Source organism: Suncus etruscus, chromosome 4 (genome assembly GCF_024139225.1).
Source record: "Suncus etruscus isolate mSunEtr1 chromosome 4, mSunEtr1.pri.cur, whole genome shotgun sequence".
Classification (NCBI taxonomy): domain Eukaryota; kingdom Metazoa; phylum Chordata; class Mammalia; order Eulipotyphla; family Soricidae; genus Suncus; species Suncus etruscus.
Window position 1 is genome coordinate 9,252,800 of NC_064851.1, and position 21,694 is coordinate 9,274,493.

The following is a 21,694-nucleotide window of genomic DNA, read 5'->3' on the forward strand; positions in this document are numbered from 1 at the left end:
CAAAAGCCCAGGTCCAGATGGATTCACTAATGAATTCTATCAAACTTTCCAAGAGGAACTACTGCCAATCTTGGCAAGACTCTTTCATGAAATTGAACAAACAGAAACACTTCCAAATAGCTTTTATGAAGCCAACATCACCTTGATACCTAAACCAGACAGAGACGCTACCAAAAAAGAAAATTACAGACCAATATCACTGATGAATGCAGATGCAAAGATCCTCAACAAAATCCTGGCAAATAGGATTCAATGCCTCGTTAAGAAGATCATCCACTACGATCAAGTAGGTTTCATCCCAGGAATGCAAGGCTGGTTTAACATCCGTAAATCTATCAACATAATACACAACATCAATAACAAGAAAAATAAAAACCACATGATCATATCAATAGATGCAGAGAAAGCATTTGATAAGGTCCAACACCCATTCTTGATCAAAACTCTCAGCAAGATGGGAATGGAGGGAACCTTTCTCAATATAGTGAAGGCCATCTACCACAAGCCAGTGGCAAATATTATCCTCAATGGAGAAAAACTGAAAGCCTTCCCTCTAAATTCTGGCACAAGACAAGGCTGTCCTCTCTCACCACTCCTATTCAACATAGCACTGGAAGTACTTGCTATAGCGATTAGGCAAGAAAAGGATATCAAGGGAATCCAGATAGGAAAGGAAGAAGTCAAGCTCTCACTGTTTGCAGATGACATGATACTCTACTTAGAAAACCCTAAAGACTCTATCAAAAAGCTTCTAGAAACAATAGACTCATATAGCAAGGTGGCAGGCTACAAAATTAACACACAAAAATCAATGGCCTTTCTATATACCAATAGTAATAAGGATGAAATGGACATTAAGAAAACAACCCCATTCACAATAGTACCACACAAACTCAAATATCTTGGAATCAACTTGACTAAATATGTGAAGGACCTATACAAAGAAAACTATAAAACTCTGCTCCAAGAAATAAGAGAGGACACACGGAAATGGAAACACATACCCTGCTCATGGATTGGCAGGATTAACATCATCAAAATGTCAATACTCCCCAAGGCATTATACAGATTTAATGCCATCCCTCTAAAGATACCCATGACATTCTTCAAAGAAGTGGATCAGACACTCTTGAAATTCATTTGGAACAATAAACACCCTCGAATAGCTAAAGCAATCATTGGGAAAAAGAATATGGGAGGAATTACTTTTCCCAAATTTAAACTGTACTACAAAGCAACAGTTATCAAAACAGCATGGTATTGGAATAAGGATAGGTCCTCAGATCAGTGGAATAGGCTTGAATACTCAGAAAATGTTCCCCAGACATACAACCATCTAATTTTTGATAAAGGAGCAGGAAATCCTAAATGGAGCAGGGAAAGCCTCTTCAACAAGTGGTGTTGGCACAATTGGATAGCCACTTGCAAAAAATTAAACTTAGACCCCCAGCTAACATCATGTACAAAGGTAAAATCCAAATGGATTAAAGACCTCGATATCAGCCCCAAAACCATAAGATATATAGAACAGCACATAGGCAAAACACTACAGGACATTACAGGCATCTTCAAGGAGGAAACTGCACTCTCCAAGCAAGTGAAAGCAGAGATTAACAGATGGGAATATATTAAGCTGAGAAGCTTCTGCACCTCAAAGGAAATAGTGCCCAGGATACAAGAGCCACCCACTGAGTGGGAGAAACTATTCACCCAATACCCATCAGATAAGGGGCTAATCTCCAAAATATACAAGGCACTGACAGAACTTTACAAGAAAAAAACATCTAACCCCATCAAAAAATGGGGAGAAGAAATGAACAGACACTTTGACAAAGAAGAAATACGCATGGCCAAAAGACACATGAAAAAATGTTCCACATCACTAATCATCAGGGAGATGCAAATCAAAACAACGATGAGATACCACCTCACACCCCAGAAATGGCACACATCACAAAGAATGAGAATAAACAGTGTTGGCGGGGATGTGGAGAGAAAGGAACTCTTATCCACTGCTGGTGGGAATGCTGTCTAGTTCAACCTTTATGGAAAGCGATATGGAGATTCCTCCAAAAACTGGAAATCGAGCTCCCATACGATCCAGCTATACCACTCCTAGGAATATACCCTAGGAACACAAAAATACAATACAAAAACCCCTTCCTTACACCTATATTCATTGCAGCTCTATTTACCATAGCAAGACTCTGGAAACAACCAAGATGCCCTTCAACAGACGAATGGCTAAAGAAACTGTGGTACATATACACAATGGAATATTATGCAGCTGTCAGGAGAGATGAAGTCATGAAATTTTCCTATACATGGATGTACATGGAATCTATTATGCTGAGTGAAATAAGTCAGAGAGAGAGAGAAAAACGCAGAATGGTCTCACTCATCTATGGGTTTTAAGAAAAATGAAAGACACCCTTGTAATAATAATTTTCAGACACAAAAGAGAAAAGAGCTGGAAGTTCCAGCTCACCTCAGGAAGCTCACCACAAAGAGTGATGAGTTTAGTTAGAGAAATAACTACATTTTGAACTGTCCTAATATTGAGAATGTATGAGGGAAATGTAGAGCCTGTTTAGGGTACAGGCGGGGGTTGGGTGGGGAGGAGGGAGATTTGGGACTTGGGTGATGGGAATGTTGCACTGGTGATGGGTGGTGTTCCTTTTATGACTGAAACCCAAACACAATCATGTATGTAATCAAGGTGTTTAAATAAAAAAAAATTATGCATTAAAAAAAAAAAGAATTAACTTGGTGTATCAGAGACAGATGTGAGTTCATCCTGTGAGTTCAAGAATAGGGACTTCTAATTTTTAATCCAGCTATATATCCTCTTTAGCTTTTGGGAATTGAGTTGCTAATCTACTTTCTAAAAATGTGGCTGGTAAATATGCAGAGGACCTGTTTCATTTGTTAATATGTCTGATAGATCTGGTGCCCACATTTTTCACTGCAAATATGTCTCTATAGAGTTATTGATTCTCTTTCTTCTTTGAAGTTCTCTTATTTTCTCCACAAAAATAAAGTTATAAAGTTAAAAAAAAAAAAAAAGATCATCCACTACGATCAAGTAGGTTTCATCCCAGGAATGCAAGGATGGTTTAACATCCGTAAATCTATCAACATAATACACAACATCAACAACAAGAAAATTAGAAATCACATGATCATATCAATAGATGCAGAGAAAGCATTTGATAAGGTCCAACACCCATTCTTGATCAAAGCTCTCAGAAAGATGGGAATGGAAGGAAACTTTCTCAATATAGTTAAGGAGATCTACCACAAGCCAGCAGCAAATATTGTCTTCAATGGAGAAAAACTGAAAGCCTTTCCTCTAAATTCTGGCACAAGACAAGGCTGTTCTCTCTCACCACTCCTATTCAACATAGCACTGGAAGTACTTGCTAATGGTAGCGATTAGGCAAGAAAAAGATATCAAGAGAATCCAGATAGGAAAGGAAGAAGTCAAGCTCTCACTGTTTGCAGATGACATGATACTCTACCTAGAAAACCCTAAAGTCTCTACGAAAAAGCTTCTAGAAACAATAGACTCATATAGCAAGTTGGCCGGCTATAAAATTAACACACAAAATCAATGGCCTTTCTATACACCAATAATAATAAGGAAGAAATGGACATTAAGAAAACAACCCCATTCACAATAGTGCCACACAAACTCAAATATCTTGGAATCAACTTGACTAAAAATGTGAAGGAGCTATACAAAGAAAACTATAAAACTCTGCTCCAAGAAATAAGAGAGGACACGCGGAAATGGAAGCATATACACTGCTCATGGATTTGCAGGATTAACATCATTAAAATGTCAATACTCCCCAAAGCATTGTACAGATTTAATGCGATCCCTCTAAAGATACCCATGACATTCTTCAAAGAAGTGGATCAGGCACTTTTGAAATTCATTTGGAACAATAAACACCCAAGATTAGCTAAAGCAATCATTGGGAAAAAGAATATGGGAGGAATTACTTTCCCCAACTTTAAACTGTACTACAAAGCAATAGTTATCAAAACAGCATGGTATTGGAATAAAGACAGACCCTGAGATCAATGGAATAGGCTTGAATACTCAGAGAATGTTCCCCAGACATACAATCAGCTAATTTTTGATAAAGGAGCAAGAAATCCTAAATGGAGCAAAGAAAGCCTCTTCAACAAGTGGTGTTGGCACAACCGGCTAGCCACTTGAAAAAAATTGAACTTAGACCCCCAGCTAACATCATATATGAACGTTAAATCCAAATGGATGAAAGACCTCGATATCAGACCCAAAACCATAAGATATATAGAACAACAAGTAGTAATACACTCCAGGACATTGAGACTAAAGGCATCTTCAAAGAGGAAACTGCACTCTCCAAGCAAGTGAAAGCAGAGATTAACAAATGAGAATACATTAAGCTGAGAAGCTTCTGCACCTCAAAGGAAATAGTGCCCAGGATACAAGAGCCACCCACTGAGTGGGAGAAACTATTCACCCAATACCCATCAGATAAGGGACTAATCTCCAAAATATACAAGGCACTGACAGAAATTTACAAGAAAATAACATCTAATCCCATCAAAAAATGGGGAGAAGAAATGGACAGACACTTTGACAAAGAAGAAATACAAATGGCCAAAAGACACATGAAAAAATGCTCCACATCACTAATCATCAGGGATATGCAAATCAAAACAACTATGAGGTACCATCTCACACCACAGAGATTGGCACACATTACAAAGAATGAGAACAAGTGTTAGCGGGGATGTGGAGAGAAAGGAACTCTTATCCACTGCTGGTGGGAATGCCGTCTAGTTCAACCTTTATGGAAAGCAATATGGAGATTCTTCCAAAAACTGGAAATTGAACTCCCACATGACCAAGCTATACTACTCCTAGGAATATACCCTAGGAACACAAAAATACAATACAAAAATCCCTTCCTTACACCTATATTCATTGCAGCACTATTTACCATAGCAAGACTCTGGAAACAGCAAAGATACCCTTCATCAGATGAATGGCTAAAGAAACTGTGGTACATATACACAATGGGATATTATGCAGCTGTCAGGAGAGATGAAGTCATGAAATTTTCCTATATATGGATGTACATGGAATCTATTATGCTGAGTGAAATAGTCAGAGAGAGAGAGAGAGAGAGAGAGAGAGAGAGAGAGAGAGAGAGAGATGCATCATGGTCTCACTCATCTATGAGTTTTAAGAAAAATGAAAGACATTCTTGCAATAATAACTTTCAGAAACAAAAGAAAAAAGAGCTGGAAGTTCCAGTTCACCTCATGAAGCTCACCACAAACAGGTATGAGTTTAGTTAGAGAAATAACTATGTTTTGAACTATCCTAATAATGAGAATGTATGAGGGAAATAGAAAGCCTGTCTAGAGTACAGGCGGGGGTTGGGTGGGGAGGAGGGAGATTTGGGACATTGGTGACGGGAATGTTGCACTGGTGATGGGTGGTGTTCTTTACATGACTGAAACCCAAACACAATCATGTATGTAATAAAGTTGTTTAAATAAAAAAATTAAAAAGGGGAAAATTAAAGGGGTGGGGGATATCTGTATTATTCTTATGCTCCATTAGGTTTAAGAACTACAGTGTTTCGTTCAGTTTTAAGAGGTTTTCATTCATGGACTCACACTTGGCCAGCCCCATTTTTTTTTATTTTTGTTGTTGTTGTTGTTGTTTTCGGGCCACACCCGTTTGATGCTCAGGGGTTATTCCTGGCTAAGCGCTCAGAAATTGCCCCTGGCTTGGGGGAACCATATGGGACACCGGGGGATCGAACCGCGGTTGCGGTCCTCCTTGGCCAGCCCACCATTTTAAACTGTCCCATGCACAAGATTCCTTCCTAGGGCTCTTCAAGAAAATTCCTTCCTTCCTTCCTTCCTTCCTTCCTTCCTTCCTTCCTTCCTTCCTTCCTTCCTTCCTTCCTTCCTTCCTTCCTTCCTTCCTTCCTTCCTTCCTTCCTTCCTTCCTTCCTTCCTTCCTTCCTTCCTTCCTTCCTTCCTTCCTTCGTTTTTGTAGTTTCATCTTATGGAGTCTGACTTCTCCCATGTCTCTTCTTACTTATAGCCATTTCCTTCTTTTCTGTCTCTTTCCCATACCAGTGGTTTTGCTTTATCTCTGCTATATGCATTACCCCATAATCTTGCTGATTATTGACTTATACATGTAGATATAACCCTTGTGAATTTTACTAAAATTTTTTTTTAGCTACAGCAATAGTGTTCAAGGCTTATTCCTGGCTTTTTCCTCACCTTAAGTATCACTCCTGGTGGTGCTCTGGGGTCTATATGAGGTACCAGGGACTGAATCTGGATTGGCTGTGTGCATCCAAGGCAATTGCCAGACATGCTGTACTAGTTGCTCTAACCTTTTTCATTAGGAATTTTGTGAAGTCAGGGACCTTGTTCATTTCATTTCCTACTGGGTCCCAGAGACTTTAGCTTAGGGTCTGGCATGTTGCAGACACTGGATCAATGATCAGTAGCTACATGCATGAAACAATGGACATCCTAGGGGGATGCCAGGCTCAGGACTAATAAGTCATACCTGCCATCTGGAGCAATTGGCCTTAGCTAATTGCTCCTGGCTAACTGGGCAAAGACAGAGAGAGGTACCATGGCTCACTGGTAGTCAAGGATTTCTGCCACATGGCCCTACAGCTATGCTTTTATCCCTCCTGTCTCCTTAGAGAGTGCTTTCCTGTATCAAGAATACCCTATGCTCTAATTTAGTACTTAGCATCTTCTATTTTCAAATGGCATCTTGACTTTTCTCACCTTAATGTCTCTCCTAAATCCTTCCTTTCTTTCTTTTCCTTTCAAAATGTTCTTGCTAAAAAGTTCAATCAATGCAGGCAGAAATATTTTGTGATTCCTAGTGTCTGAAACTAGGGCTTAAAGACTGACAAACTCACCAGTCCCTCTCTGCTTGACCTCAGGAGGTCACTCCCCACCCCTAAGCCCCCCTACTGGGTCTCCACTCACTCATCCCACACCTCCTAAGGTGTCTGAATGGTCTCTGCAGGCTGCCTGGCTCTGAAAGTGTTTCAGTGCTCAGAGTGAAATCCCAGAATGTGTTGGGAGAGAGGAGGGAAGGAAGATCTGGGGCAGACTTTTGACAGTTCCTCCAACCCTGCCACAGAAAAACACTCCAACCTGTCAACTCCAGCTCTGGTCCTCACTCGCCTCACTGCCTTGCAGATGGTTGGGCCACGTTTTAACACGGGGCAGAAATCGATGCAGCCAATTTCTGGAAAACAAACAAACAGCCCCTGTGTCATGTTGAGGGTGATAATAGATTAGCAGTACCGTTGGATCAGGGAAGCCATTAAATATCACGGTCCCCTGAGAACTTACAAGAAAAGAGCTTCTGACACTGGCTTGAAACCTGCCCCCTGAATAGCAGCTTGAGGTCTTATCTTTGCAGGAAGAATTTGTCTGAATGTAATTCTTTGTTCAGTTTTTGTTTCTAGAAGCCATACCTGGCAATGCTAAGGGGCTGTCCTGGATTTTATGCTTAGGGGTGAGGGGGTTATTCCTAGTGAATCTTGGGAGAAACAGATCCCATGGCCAGGTTTCAATTGTAGTAATTTATATATAAAGCAAGAAACTTTTTTTTTTCCTAGTTTTTTTATTTTGAAGAATGACTTTATAGTTTTCCAAAAACTTTGAATTAATTGCAATCCCATTGTACCCATACCAAAACTGATTGCTGGTTTTTGTTTGTTTGTTTAATGTGTGCCAGTCTTTCTGGTGTGAAGTGAGTATACCTGAACCCCAATCATAAAAAAATAATAAACTAAATTAAAAAGAATTTTGGGGAGCTACATCCAGCTGTACTCAGGGCTTTCTCCTGCCTAACCTCTTGTACTATCTCTCAAGTCATCTGTCTGAATATGAAAGGGAAGAGAATTGTAGTGTTACAAGCATCTCTGCACCATGATCTGTCCCAACCTACTACTTGAGACCATCCTATTGGAATAAATGACATCAGAATCCATCAGAATCAATGATGCTTTCACCTGCACACTTTTAAGTGATATCTGAGGGAAGTGAAGAAAGGCCTTTACAGAGCTCACTCATTCATAAAGCAATTGATAGTATATAAGAATTTTGCAGGCAAATAGAGTTGGATTTGAATTCTGAGCCCTCATTGATTGGCTTCAGTACCTTGATCACTATTCATATTATTTAACATTTGAGTTTCCTGGGAAAAGAAATATTAGAAGGATAGTTTCACCATTCATAGAAAGGTGCCCAGCCACATGCATGGGTTCTTGTAGGTAGTCAAATAAAGTTTCTTTCCTCTTAGTCCACTAATTGTATTACTGTTCTAATTTTCTCTGAATGTGCAGTTCTTTGTACTAGTCCCTGCATGCTCAAAGCCACATCTCTCCACATTTTTCAATCCAAATATATGAAGGGGAAAAGTGAGAAGCTCAGCTCAATGTCACAGTTTCAGTGAATTCTTTCAGTTTTCTGACTTGCACTCTTCTCCTTGGGAAATTCTCTGACTTCAAACTTAAAGCTTGAAGGTTGTTACCATCAAGGTGGCTCTAATTACACCCTAACTTTCCTTTCCAAAAGTTGAATTCCAACCAGTGCTGGTGTGGAGGCAGAAAGAAAGGAAGTCTCATTCACTGCTGGTGGGAATGTCGAAGTTTGGTCCAGCAGTGTTGGAAAACAATATGAATATTCCTCAAAAATACTAGAAATTGAACTTCCATAAGATCCATCCATACTAATCATAGGAATATTCCCTAGGGGCCCCAAAAACACTATGTAAAAAATCTGCATTTCTGAATTTCTTTTTTTTTCTTACCACTCAGTCTTCATCCTCTTCCTCTACCCTTTCCAAAGGAAGGGAAGAACGATCATCAATGGCAAAAGACAGCTGCATAAGGGACACCTAGAGCTGGCTTCACGCTCAGGAGAAGACGTTCTGGCTCCTCCTCGTGGCTTCGGGTGCTCTACATGATCAGAGAAACTTCTCTAGTCACATACTATAGAAATGATCCTTGAAAGTATAGTCTTAGCATTTCTGAATTTCTATGTTTATTGTAGCACTAGTCAGAATAGCCAGAATATGGAAACAACCCAAGTGCCTGAAAACAGAGGAGTGGCTAAAGAAACTATGGCACATCTACACAATGGAATGCATCTGTTAGGAAAAATGAAGTCATGAATGGATATAAAGAAAATTATGCTGATTAAAATGAATCACAGGGCAAAGGATTGACATAGAAGCATCACATTATTTGTGAGCTATAAAAATAATCAGACAATATGGTAATAATATCCGATGACAATAAAGACAAGGGTCAAAAGTACTAGTCCATGGTGGGAAGCTTGCTATGGGAGAGTGGAGAGTGCAGTTCGAGCAGAGAAGGGACCAGTCTGACAATGATCGTTGAAAATGATCACCTTGGACATGAATAGGGTACTGAAAAAAGATAAAGAGATATGCATGATATCCTTTTAGTAACAATATTGCAAACCATGGTGTCTAAAAGAAAAAAAAAGAATGGGGGGGGGACAGGGGGTAGTGGAAAAAAAAGCTAGGAACATTGGTGGCAGGAAGTGTACACTGAGAAGAGTGTTATACATTGGATGATTGAAACTCAATCATGAACAACTTTGTAACTGTGAGCCTTATGGTGATTAAACTAAATAATTTATTTAAAAAATTTACCAGTGGTAAAAACAGTAACAAAAGGTGTGCTCCTTGAAAACCTACAAAGTGTTTGTGTGATTTTTATCCCTGAGCAACATGACTAGTATATAAGAAATGTCTAACTTCTATGGTCGAGAGACTAGATACAACAGGCTCAAAAGAGGGGTCAAAGTCACTGCAGGAGATTCTACCGCTGATGGCTTATCTTTGAGAACAGCGGGGACTTCTGACTGTATGGGTCATAAAAATCCACTGTATCACTCCTAAATTTCACAGAGAAGAAATGACTTTTAGTCTCTGCGGTCCCAAGTAATCAGCAGACATTTATAGAAACACCAATGAGATATGAGAACTGAGAGAAAGGAAGTTGGAATCATAGCTAAGTTCAAATCACAAAGGTTAATGACAGGTTAAAATGCCCTTGAGCAGGAGTCACTATAAAACCAAAGATATCCCTTTTGTCTTCAAGGAATACAAAGTCTTAGTGGAGGAGCAGATTAATAAACAAGGAGTAATGATATACTTAAGATATAAACCATTTTATCTGTCATGCTAGTACAAATATTTTGTCAGCTTTCTATTTGCTTTTATTTTGTTTATTTAGATTTTGACATGGAGAAACTTTTAATTTGTAGGTTGTCAAAACTATCAATCATTTTCTTTTAGCCTTGTTGGGTTATGCTTGTATATATTAAGTTCTGATTGTTGCCATGATTGTGAGACTTTTTATTTAATCTTTGCTACCTGGCAATTTTAATTTTTATTCGATGAGACTCTTTTGAATTGGTAATAAGATATTCCCCCTCTTTATAAGGACAATCATTATAAAATCAAAGAAAACACACCAGAGTTGAACAAAGAAACTGAATTTATTCAGGAATAATGTGACATTACATTCCAAATGTTCTGCTTAAAAAAGAAAAGAAAGAGGCACCAGAGAGATAGTACAATGGGTAGGGCATTTGTCTTGCATGCAGCCAACCTAGGTTCAATTCTCAGCATCCCATATGGTGCTGTGATCCTGCCAATAATAATCTCTGAGGGCAGAGCCAAGAGTAACTCCTAAATTTTGGTTCCAAAACAAAAACAAAATAATAAAGCATAGGAAAGTTTATTATTATATATATTTTGTTATGTTATATTACATCATATCCTATTGCATCACATCACATTACAATCTTTTATATTATATTGTATTGAATTATATTTGTTGTGTTATATTATTTTATGTTATTATATTATTTACATTAGGCATTTTTATACAAAATTTCAACAAAAATAAATCTTAACCACCTTATTTGGAAATAAAAATTCCATAAACTAAACTCTCATATATATATATATATATATATATATATATATATATAATTTTTTTTGTTTGTTTTTTGGGCCACAACCGGTGATGCTCAGGGGTTACTCCTGGCTATGCGCTCAGAAGTCGCTCCTGGCTTGGGGACCATATGGGATGTCGGGGGATCAAACTGCGGTCTGTCCTAGGCTAGCGCTGTCAAGGCAGACACCTTACCTCTACCGCCACCACGCCGGCCCCAAGTCTCATATATTTTAATAAAATGAATCATATTGCAAAATGAGAAAAGTGTGAGGCAACTTTTGAGTTGGCCTATGCCCCTTTCCAGTCCCCTTGTTCCCTCCCCTCACCCTTAGGAGCTTCTGTAGCAAGGTTCTTATGAAGATTATTTTGTGAAACACTTTCATTGCATATTTATTGGGCTTGTTAGAATAGATCTCATTTATCAGGGTAACAACAATCATGCAGTGCTTTTCTTTTTTTAAATTTCCATTTTAAAGATAACAAAACTAAGACTCAGAGATAGTAAATTATTTCCCCCAAGACACAAAACTGATGAGCTGTACATTGAAAAATCAATTCAAGCCTTTCCCTTTAGAAAAAACTCAACCCTCCAGAAAGTTCCCTACATGGAGTCTGAGAGTCACTGAGCTGAGGGCAATGTTTTTCCTTCAGAAGGAAGCAGATGAGATTGTTAAAACTAAAATAAAATGAACACCAGACTTGAGACACCTCCAAGCAGACAAAGCCATTAAAACCACGAAGCAAAATGAATTCTGGCTTATTTCATGAACATCAGCAAAACACAACTTAGGTTATGTCTTGTAAATGGCTCTGCTCATCATATAGAAGCTTAAGTCATCTTACTAAAATGGTAGAACAAAGCTACTTTTAACCAATCCCAGCAGTCTGGGAACTCCCATTGTAATAACTAATCACCATAAAAAAGTTAAACAGCTTCCTCCTTTTTACTTTGTAAGCCACTCTGCCGTGCCCTAGCTCTGTGCTTCATACCTTTTTAGGGTTTGCAGACACCCAGATTGCAAACAGCTCTTTCTTATAATAAACTTCTTACTAAATAGTACCTTAATCATCTGATTTAAATGAGTACACTTGCTAGATTTGGGAGAAAACACAGATACTATGACTCTTATGTGTTTTCTGACAGGGCATCCCAGAATCTCTGGTCAGTCAACTCAAGGATGATTCACCCTTTACCACATTAAAAAAAATTATGGGGTAAGGTTGGTCCTCTTCTTGAAAGTCTACTTTGCCTGTAAGAATTCTCTTTTGCCTCTTCAGTTTTCTCTAATAGCATGTACTTCTTTGGAACTTAAAACACCAGGAAGTTGGGCCCGGAGAGATAGCAAGCAGCCGATCCAGGACCAAAGGTGGTTGGTTCGAATCCCGGTGTCCCATATGGTCCCCCGTGCCTGCCAGGAGCTATTTCTGAGCAGACAGCCAGGAGTAACCCCTGAGCACCGCCGGGTGTGCCCCCCCCCAAAAAAAAACCCAAACACCAGGAAATCTGAATATAGTTTTTCATCTGCAAGAGAACCTTTCAACAACTAAGTGGCATATTCTCACTTTCACAAGCTATTTAGTTCAGAATGGCTCACCGAACAAATTTTATGACTTCTGTTTTTTTCCCATTACAGCACTCATTTGATAATAAGGATTTCTTTCTTTCTTTCTTTTCTTTCTTTCTTTCTTATTTTCTTTCTCTTTCTTTCTTTCTTTCTTTCTTTATTTCTTTTTTCTTTCTTTCTTTTTTCTTTCTTTCTTCTTTCTTTCTTTCTTTCTTTCTTTTCCTTTCTTTCTATCTTACTTTCTTTCTTTCTTTTTTCTTTCTTTCTTTCTTTCTTTCTTTCTTCTTTCTTTCTTTCTTTCTTTCTTTTCTTTCTTTCTTTCTTTCTTTCTTTCTTTTTTCTTTCTTTCTTTCTTTCTTTCTTTCTTTCTTCTTTCTTTCTTTCTTTCTTTCTTTCTTTCTTTCTTTCTTTCTTTCTTTCTTTCTTTCTTTCTTTCTTTCTTTCTTCTTTCTTTCTTTCTTTCTTCTTTCTTTCTTTCTTTCTTTCTTTCTTTCTTTCTTTCTTTCTTTCTTTCTTTCTTTCTTTCTTTCTTTCTTTCTTTCTTTCTTTTTTTTTTGTTTTGTTTGTTTGCTTCCTGTTTTAGTGTTTGAACCTATAAGGACAAAGAAAAAAGAATAAGATAGAACTTTGGGAGAAGTTAGGACTTGAATGGACTCAAAACAGGTCAATGGAAACAACAGGTAATAGTTATATTTTAGTTATATTTATATATTTTATAACTATTTATAATAGTTATATATTTAAAATATATATTTTAGTTATATTTTAGGGATATATATATATATATTTATATATTCAGAACGTGGGTCAGTTCAGACAATATTGAGGTAAGTATAGGGTTGCCAATTGGCATGACTGGAAAATTTTGGAAGAAGGGTACTTTCACCTGTAAGGGGGCTGTTTCCATCCTGAATACAGTAAAAGCTTAAGTTGTGGCAGGATTTTTTTTCCATGTGGAACATGATGCTGGGCAGAGCCTGGCTGCTGTTGGGAAGCCTGGGGCTGGTGTGAAAATCCACATCACAATGACAATAACGTTTGGACTTCTAGGACATAAAAGACTGGAATTAAGGTTTTTCCCTACCTTAGTAGTTCCTGCACTAAGGAACCTAAGAAACTCATGAGAACTACTTAAGATATTGTTAGAAGGGAACTTCACTTTATGAGATTATTTCATTACAAGAAATTAAATTTATTCACAAAGTGTGAGATTTCAACCCCACCACCACTACCACTAAAGGCATGAAGATTAGAGATCTGGGATTACAGGATGGACTCTAAAAAGAAAATGATTGTGTTATTTGACTTTGACAGTTCTGGCTATTACCATGGGAGTTTCTGACAACAGAATTTTGGTTATAAGTGATCAATTTAGATCATTTTATAAGAATGACATAAGTTGTATTTTTGATCATTAGAGGCAATTATAAGATATAATCTAATAGTCTCTATTTAGTTTTTGCTTACCTAGATTTGTTTCCTTGGAAGATCCTCAAAAACCTAATCCGCATTTAAAAAAATTAATTATCACTTTGGAGGGTCTTTTAAGTCAAATTATTGAATGGATGGTCTCAGAGCATTTCCCAATAAGTAAGTAACTGAGGGAGTAAGTGTATAAGTCTTGTTTCCAATGAGCAGGACTTCTAATTGGTGCTTTATTATTTCATTCTCTCAGTCTGAATAGCTAGAAGTCATGACACTTTTGAACAAAGCCTCCAAGGATAGAGACAAAAAAGAAAAGAAAAAAAGACAAAATAAGTGAAATAGCAATTTAAGGAAAACAGAGATTAAGTCACAAGGGGGCAGCTAAAGGATCGGGCACTCTAGGGTTCTAGCTGGAGTAAGGATAGACTCAAGCTACATGGTCAGGAGCACATGTTATGCATGCACGATTCCGGGTTCAATCTTCAGCACCAACTGGTTTCTAAGCATCACTAGCAGCAACCACCAGGGCCAGAAATAGTCTTGAGAATAATCAGGTGTGACTTCCAAACAAAAACTAACAAAAGGCAGCTAAGAAAATGGCATACATGAGCTTATAATAAATTACCAGGGATGCAAGTCTCTAAAGGTATTTTCTTTTCTGTATCCTATCTCAGGAAGTTTCCCAGAGAAGAGCTTTTCCCAAAATAATGGAGTAAGTAAAAAAAAAATGCAGAGAACTAAAAACAGATATATTAATGCAAGAGAGAAAACGACCTGGATTCCTAAGATAATTATTATGGGTTCTGAGATTGAGCTAGAGCACAATAATTTTAGAAAATAACTCCAGAAAATAATTTGAGAAAATGACACTGATAAAATCCAAGGGGTTTGAGTGCCCTGAAATGAAGCTTACACTCAGGTGGGAATTTGGAGATTTGTCCTAGGGAAAGAGGAAATTGTGTAACTGGATGAAAAATAACTTCAAGATAAGGGCTTGAGGACAAGGAACAAGAATGGAAATGAGGGGCTGGAGAGATAACACAGGTGTATGGCATTTGTCTTGCATGAAGCTGATCCAGGACCTACAGTGGTTCGAATCCCGACATCCCAAATGGTTCCCTGAGCCTGCCAGGAGTGATTTCTGATTGTAGTGCCAGGAGTAATCCCTGAGTGCTGCTGGGTGTGACTCAAAAACAAAAACAAAAAAATGGAAATGAAGGAAGAGAATACTACATGGTTCAGTGAATATTATTAATCACACCAACCCGGCAAGGGTCCTCAAACTTTTTAAACAGGGGGCCAGTTCACTGTCCCTCAGACCATTGGAGGGTCTGACTATAGTAAAAACAAAAGTTATGAAGGAATTCTTATGCACACTGCATATATCTTATTTTGCAATGAAGAAACAAAACAGATACAAATACAATATGTGGCCCGTGGGCCATAGTTTGAGGACCACTGAACCACAGGATGCATTCTCATTTTTTTGTTGTGAGCCACACCCATCAATGCATGTTCAAGCAAACAAGAAAAGATAATGAACTCCTGGTAAGAAAAGTCAAGATGCTTTCAGAATCATAGAACACATGTTTCTAGAACTGGATGGAAGACAAATTAACTCCAGGATAGGGATATAAGATCATGTTCTATGATTGTAGAAAGGTTTCTGTTTTATTTATTTTTATAATTTTCTACTCTTAAATCTGTATTCTCCTTCCTTGGAGCTTCAATTAGTTTCTTTTTAATCTCCCTTCTGATATTCATTACATTGATTTTTCCGTACTTGCTAGTAAAATTTTCTTTCCACTGCCATGTTTTTAGATTTCAAGATTTATTTTTTTTCCTCTGGGTTCTCTGAATATTCTCTGAAAACATCTTGAGTTTTCTTGCCTGGAGAGAATATTTTTCCTTTTCTGGTCCAATGGATAAAGAAAATCAGCATTAGATATTTCAGAAATAAAACTTTTGAGAGAAAAAGTTGGACTAACAAGAACAAGTATCAGGTTGACATCAGAATGGACAATTGCCAAAGAAGAGAAAAGACAGGAATCTCTTTGCAATTCAAAAATAATTATAATATTGTTGAACAACTTTCAATTCTTGAGTCAACTAAAGAAACCAAGTAAAGGCCTACAAATACAATCAGAGATGAAATTAGAAGTAGGCTTGAAGCCGGGTTGCTGTTAGTCCTAATCATTGTTTCAGAGCTATTAGTCTTCTCATGTAATAATCAAATTTATCCTTCACAGAAGTTCAAATGATGTGGAGAAAACAGAACCATGTGCAGGAAAAGGGCAGGGATGGCTCAGGTCATACCTGGAGAAAGCCATGTACTGCATTTGACAGGCCTTGTCAAGAAAGTGAAAAGGGCAGGTGAGAATGTGCAATTTAATTCTTAGGGCAAAAAGCAAGCAAAGGTCCCAGTTTGGTTTAGATATGGGGAAGGAAAGGCTCCAGTTCACCTCCAATTCAAAATAACAGAGTGAGAACAAACCCACTATTTCATTAAACTCTCTTGTGTATCTAGTGGTTTTTGAGGCAAGGTAATGAAATATCTCTATTTCATTAATGAGAAACCTGAAACTCACAGAGTCATGAAGTGGCTCCTGATGGGTCAGAAGTGAAACAAGGATGTCTAAAAGCCAAGTTCAGTATTTTCTTCAACATTATGGTGCCTGTGATATATATAGGATTGAAGCTAACCATCCAAAAGGTTTTGTTTGTTTGTTTGTTTGCTTGTTTTGTGTGTGTGTGTGTGTGTGTGTGTTGCACACTCTGAGGCGCTCAGGGATTACTCCTGGCTCTGTACTCAGAAATCGCTCCTGGTTCAGGGGACCATATGGGATGCCGGGTATCGAACCCGCTTTTGTCCTGGGTCAACCACATGAAAGACAAACGTCCTACCACTATGCTATTACTCAGGCCCCCTAAGAGGTATATTTATTTCAACAATTAATTCAACAATTGACAAACCTCCCACTTCATTCAGAAGCTTCCACTGTGCTCCAACCAGATGAACTCTATTTATTGACCATTTTTTCCCCAGAGAAATGGCTGAAATCAGGTAAACTAAAAGATGGTATCTTTAGCTCAGGTATCAAGTCAGGACTCTCCAAATTATTTTCATTCTGCTAGCGTTTCTGGTCTTATTTATGCCTTTGGAAACACTCCTATTTGGTCATGTGGCTTAAGAATGAAACCTGACTGTGTAAAAGCAACAGTTAAACAGCCTGTTCCAGACTGCCAAGGACTGTCTTGGAGAGGGACTGTCACAGGACTGTCACAGGAGAGGAAAAACTAACCTACCTGAAGACTCTATTCTTGGGCACTTTGATGAATCTCAGCCCGTTAACTTTCTCCCTTCTTCCTGCTTATCCCACCTGGATGCTGTTTGGAACAGAGGATAATAGAGGCTGGCTTGGGGAGGAGAGGGGAGAGGGCTGACAAAGATGCATGGGGATTAGATGAAAGAGGCTGATTAAAAGCTTAGCATAGAAGCCATGTGGGGAAATGCATGGCAGATAGGATTGTGAAATAAAGTAAACTGACTCCTGACATTTCAACTGACTGTCTATTTCTCCACCATTACCTTGGAACCTTCAGACCTGTTGGCCAAAGAGATTACAGGCACCAGGCTGAGCTGAGAGAGGCCTCACCCCCTCCACACTAGGATAATATATTTTATACTTAAACAACATCAGCCCATTCACATGCTCAGAGATTATTTAAAAAACTTGTAAATGGCTCTCTGGGAACTTTTTATTCTGCTTAAGTTTTTAGGCCAAGAAAGCAGGAAGACTGGCGTATGTATACACCCCTCTTTCTTTTCATCTCTCTGTGGTCCTAATAGAATGAATTGCTGGTGACATGTAGCAAGTTACTTAAACTGCCTTGGAAACTTCCTAGGGACTAGTAACGCTTCCAAAAAATAATATGAAGATAAAATTGTATTATTTATCAAACGTCCACTGTGTGCTGGAAAGTTTAAGTCCTTTCTAAACATCATAATTGTGTGTTTGCTTTATTTTCTATCTTCCTTGGATAGCATATAAAATTCCTAAGGTAGATAGAAATTTTATTATTTATTTTACTATAGTATTCCAGTGGCAGGGACAGGGTATGTCATTTATTTGCCTAAGATATTTCTGTCTGTCTATCTTTCTATTTATCCATCCATCTTTTTATACATACACAAATTGATCAACCATCTACTCATCTATTTGTTTGTCCATTTGGCTATAAAACAGCTATATATCCATCATCTATGTATTATTTGTATCTATATACCTTGCATCTATTATCCATATATTTATCCTCTGTTTCCATTATTCTCTATTTCTATATAAAACGTATGTGTATGTTCAGATAAAATTTGCATTGTTTTGGAATAGAAGAATTAGTGTTTTATAGCCTTATACAAAGCCACAATTTGACATTGGGGTGTAAAATTCAATGCTCATTGAATTTGAGTAAGTGGCTCACAACTATGAATAAATGATCTACTTGGAATTTAAAGTCAGGGGCCAGAGTTCAATGGGTACTGCCCTTGCCTTGCATGCAGGTAACTTGGGTTCAATTCCCTGGCAACCTTAGATTCCCCAAGCCACACCAGAAGTAATTCCTGTGTTCAGAATCAGGAGTAACCCCTGAGTACCACCAGGTATAGCTCCAAAAACAAACAAAACAAAACAAAACAAAACAAAAACAATTCAAAATCATTCCACTGGAAAAAAAAAAAGAAGAAAAGAACATCAGGCTAAACTGAGTATGGCCCCTGTCTCTCATGGATGGGCCAGTTTTCTTTATTCCATCTCTCCCTTACTCTTTGACCAATGGGGCTACAACCAGCTCAGCACAGGACCCCATGTAATGTTTGTGGGCAGCCCTGAAAACCACTCTTTCTAGCTCGCCTAGCACTGTGCGGCGGAAGTCTGTTCCAATAGGAAGACAATGCCAGTGGCACCACATTAATTGTTGGTGATGCACATGCACATCGGAAGCAAGGACTGGCACCTTCCATCAATGCTTGTCTCTTCTCATCTTCCTACAGAAAATCTGACTTGACATCCCCATCACCACAGAAAGGAACGTTGCTGCCTGGAGACACAAAAATAATAAACAGAAAAGCTTAGGCAGAGTGACAGTCAAAATGTGTGTGTGTGTGTGTGTGTGTGTGTGTGTGTGTTAGTAACAATTGAGAGTGACTGGCATCAGTGTGAGAGAAAACACACTGGTGGTTACTCACCCCCCTTCCTCAGTCCCAGTGCTCTGCCTTTGTGCCAGGACCCATGTGAAATGCAGGAGTGAATGATCTCCAGACTTTGAGACATGATGCACTTTGTCCCCTTCTAACCACTCTTCTTTCCCTTTACATTCTGGCCCCTTTTCAGTATTTCTGGGGCTTTGTACCTTTCCTTATCTTTTCCTTCCTTCTATTCTCTTTTCCCCACTTTATCAACCTCCATGCTTTCATTAGCCTGAGGGTTCTGACACCTTTCCCTTCCTCGTTCTCCCCCAAGTAAAATAACATAAAAAGAGCAGCAGCTCAGTTTCACCAAAGACTTCAGGTCATGCCAGCAGAACTATCACCTCCAAAGCTCATATTAAACTGTGGTCTAGGCCCACTCAGTAGATCATCCTGCTACTCTATGTCTCATTGCCTTGCAGAGAAGAATGGGATTGCTTGTCCACCCACAAGTTAGTCAGAATAAAGAGAGCTTTAGAAAATACTTGTAATAAATTAGAAAGCAAAAGAAAAGAAGAGATATTCTATCATATTACTATGAGGAGTAATGGAATTATTTCCCTCCCCTTCCTTTATTGTCCCTATAACAGATGGTCTAGACATCAATTCAGCTACTATACAACACACACACACACACACACACACACACACACACACACACACACACACACATTCACACATTCTACTCTGCAGAGTATGCAGTAAAATTAGGTTCGAAGGAATGAAACTGTGATGTACCCATAAAGTTTAGGCTGTCTGTATCCCAGCCCGTTGTGGTGACCCCCTGAATAGACTCCAGTAGCTGGAAAGACCAAATGACTTTGCAAGCTAAACTCCGAAGACATCTCTTCATTTGCATTTTCTTGCACCTCCACTGGTGTCTGCCTCCGATATAATGTTCTTCAATTAAAACATGGCATTTTCCTTGTTCATTTAAGATATTAATGATGGCCCCCATGCACATCAGAGAAGTGTTATGCTTGATTTCAATAGAAATGTCTCTCTATTGAGACTCGGCTGCCTGTCCTGACTGCTTCGAAGTTGGAGGTGCAGTTGGAGCAGCTGATCCAGGTCTTTTCTCTCGGTTGGTTTCTTCCCCTGGGAAATTATGAAGTTAAACTCTAGAAAATGGAAAAAGTTTTCTTCCTTTCCACCACACAGAGGTGATATTTAGTTTCATTAACAAGTGTATAAGAAGCTGTATTCTGGTTGGACTCTAGTATTTCTCTTGTGGCCTCTGAACTAATAGTCACCCGCTCATTGCTGAGCATTAAAATAAAGTGGGGGCCAGAGAGATAGCATGTAGGTAGAGCATTTGCCTTGCATACAGAAGGACTGTGGTTCAAATCCCAGCATCCCATATGGTCCCCCTAGCCTGCCAGGAGCGATTTCTGAGCATAGAGCCAGGAGTAACCCCTGAGTGCACTGGGTGTGACCCACAACCCCAAAACAAACAAACAAACAAACAAACAAACAGATGTACCAGACTCAGAAGCTGCATCCACAAATGTTTATGAGAGTAGATATGAGACCCCCTGTATTCCTTTCTTTTTTTTTTGAGGGAGGGTCTTCTAAGTGTTTTTGGGGGAGTCTAATGATTATTGATGAGCTGACCTGTGTGGTTCAATACTAAGGTCCAATGATGCTGTCTTGGAGTGCCAAAACCCACCTAGGCCACCCTCATCATGTTTGGGTGATATTGAGGGCACAACCAATGATGCTCATTGAATTTCATGGTTCTGGAAATCCAACTGGGGTTGGGAACATGCTACATTAACCTCTCTATTCTCACCCTGGACCAGACCCCACATGTTCCGAAAGCACTACAATACTCCTGTATGTCACCACATAGTTACTGCTGATTTCATGCCAATTTTCATTTTGCAAAATGATAAGGTGTGATCACTATATGAAGCTTAAAGAAACACACACATTTGTGGTAGATATAGAAACAAGTAGACATAAAGAACTGGAGCTATTAAATAATGATATAACCTTGGCATTGAATTACAGAATTGAGATTGTTAAACAGAATAAAAAAAGAAATGGGATGAGGAGAGGAAAAGGAATGACTAGAAGTGATATAAAGACAGTGGAGGAGGACCTTGGGAATTTTGGTGGTGACAAAGATGCAGTTACTTTGTATATCAAAATCATAGACTTTTTATACTATTAGCCATGTAAATTAGATGTCAATAAAAAGTACTCAGAAATTTAATATAGGAGAGGAGACTAAAGACCAAAATGCAGGACTGTGAGAAACTGTGAGTGCTGCCTGTGTGCGTTTGTCTCTTGTCCTGTCTCCTAAACCTCTTGAGAGTGGGCAGAAAAGGGCCCAGAAAATTCGCTCTCCCAGAGGCTCCAGAAGAGCACTTAGCTCTGCTTCGCTATGCAGCCAT

At 38.6% G+C, this 21,694-nt stretch overlaps 1 non-coding gene across 1 annotated transcript; it reads right to left on the reverse strand.

Moving 5' to 3' along the window:
- Nucleotides 1–8,873: 8,873 nt before the first annotated feature.
- LOC126008200 (small nucleolar RNA U3) lies at nucleotides 8,874–9,087 on the reverse strand. The gene has a single exon (XR_007495553.1). It is a non-coding gene; the product is annotated as a small nucleolar RNA U3 (small nucleolar RNA).
- Between the last annotated feature and the right edge of the window lie 12,607 nt (nucleotides 9,088–21,694).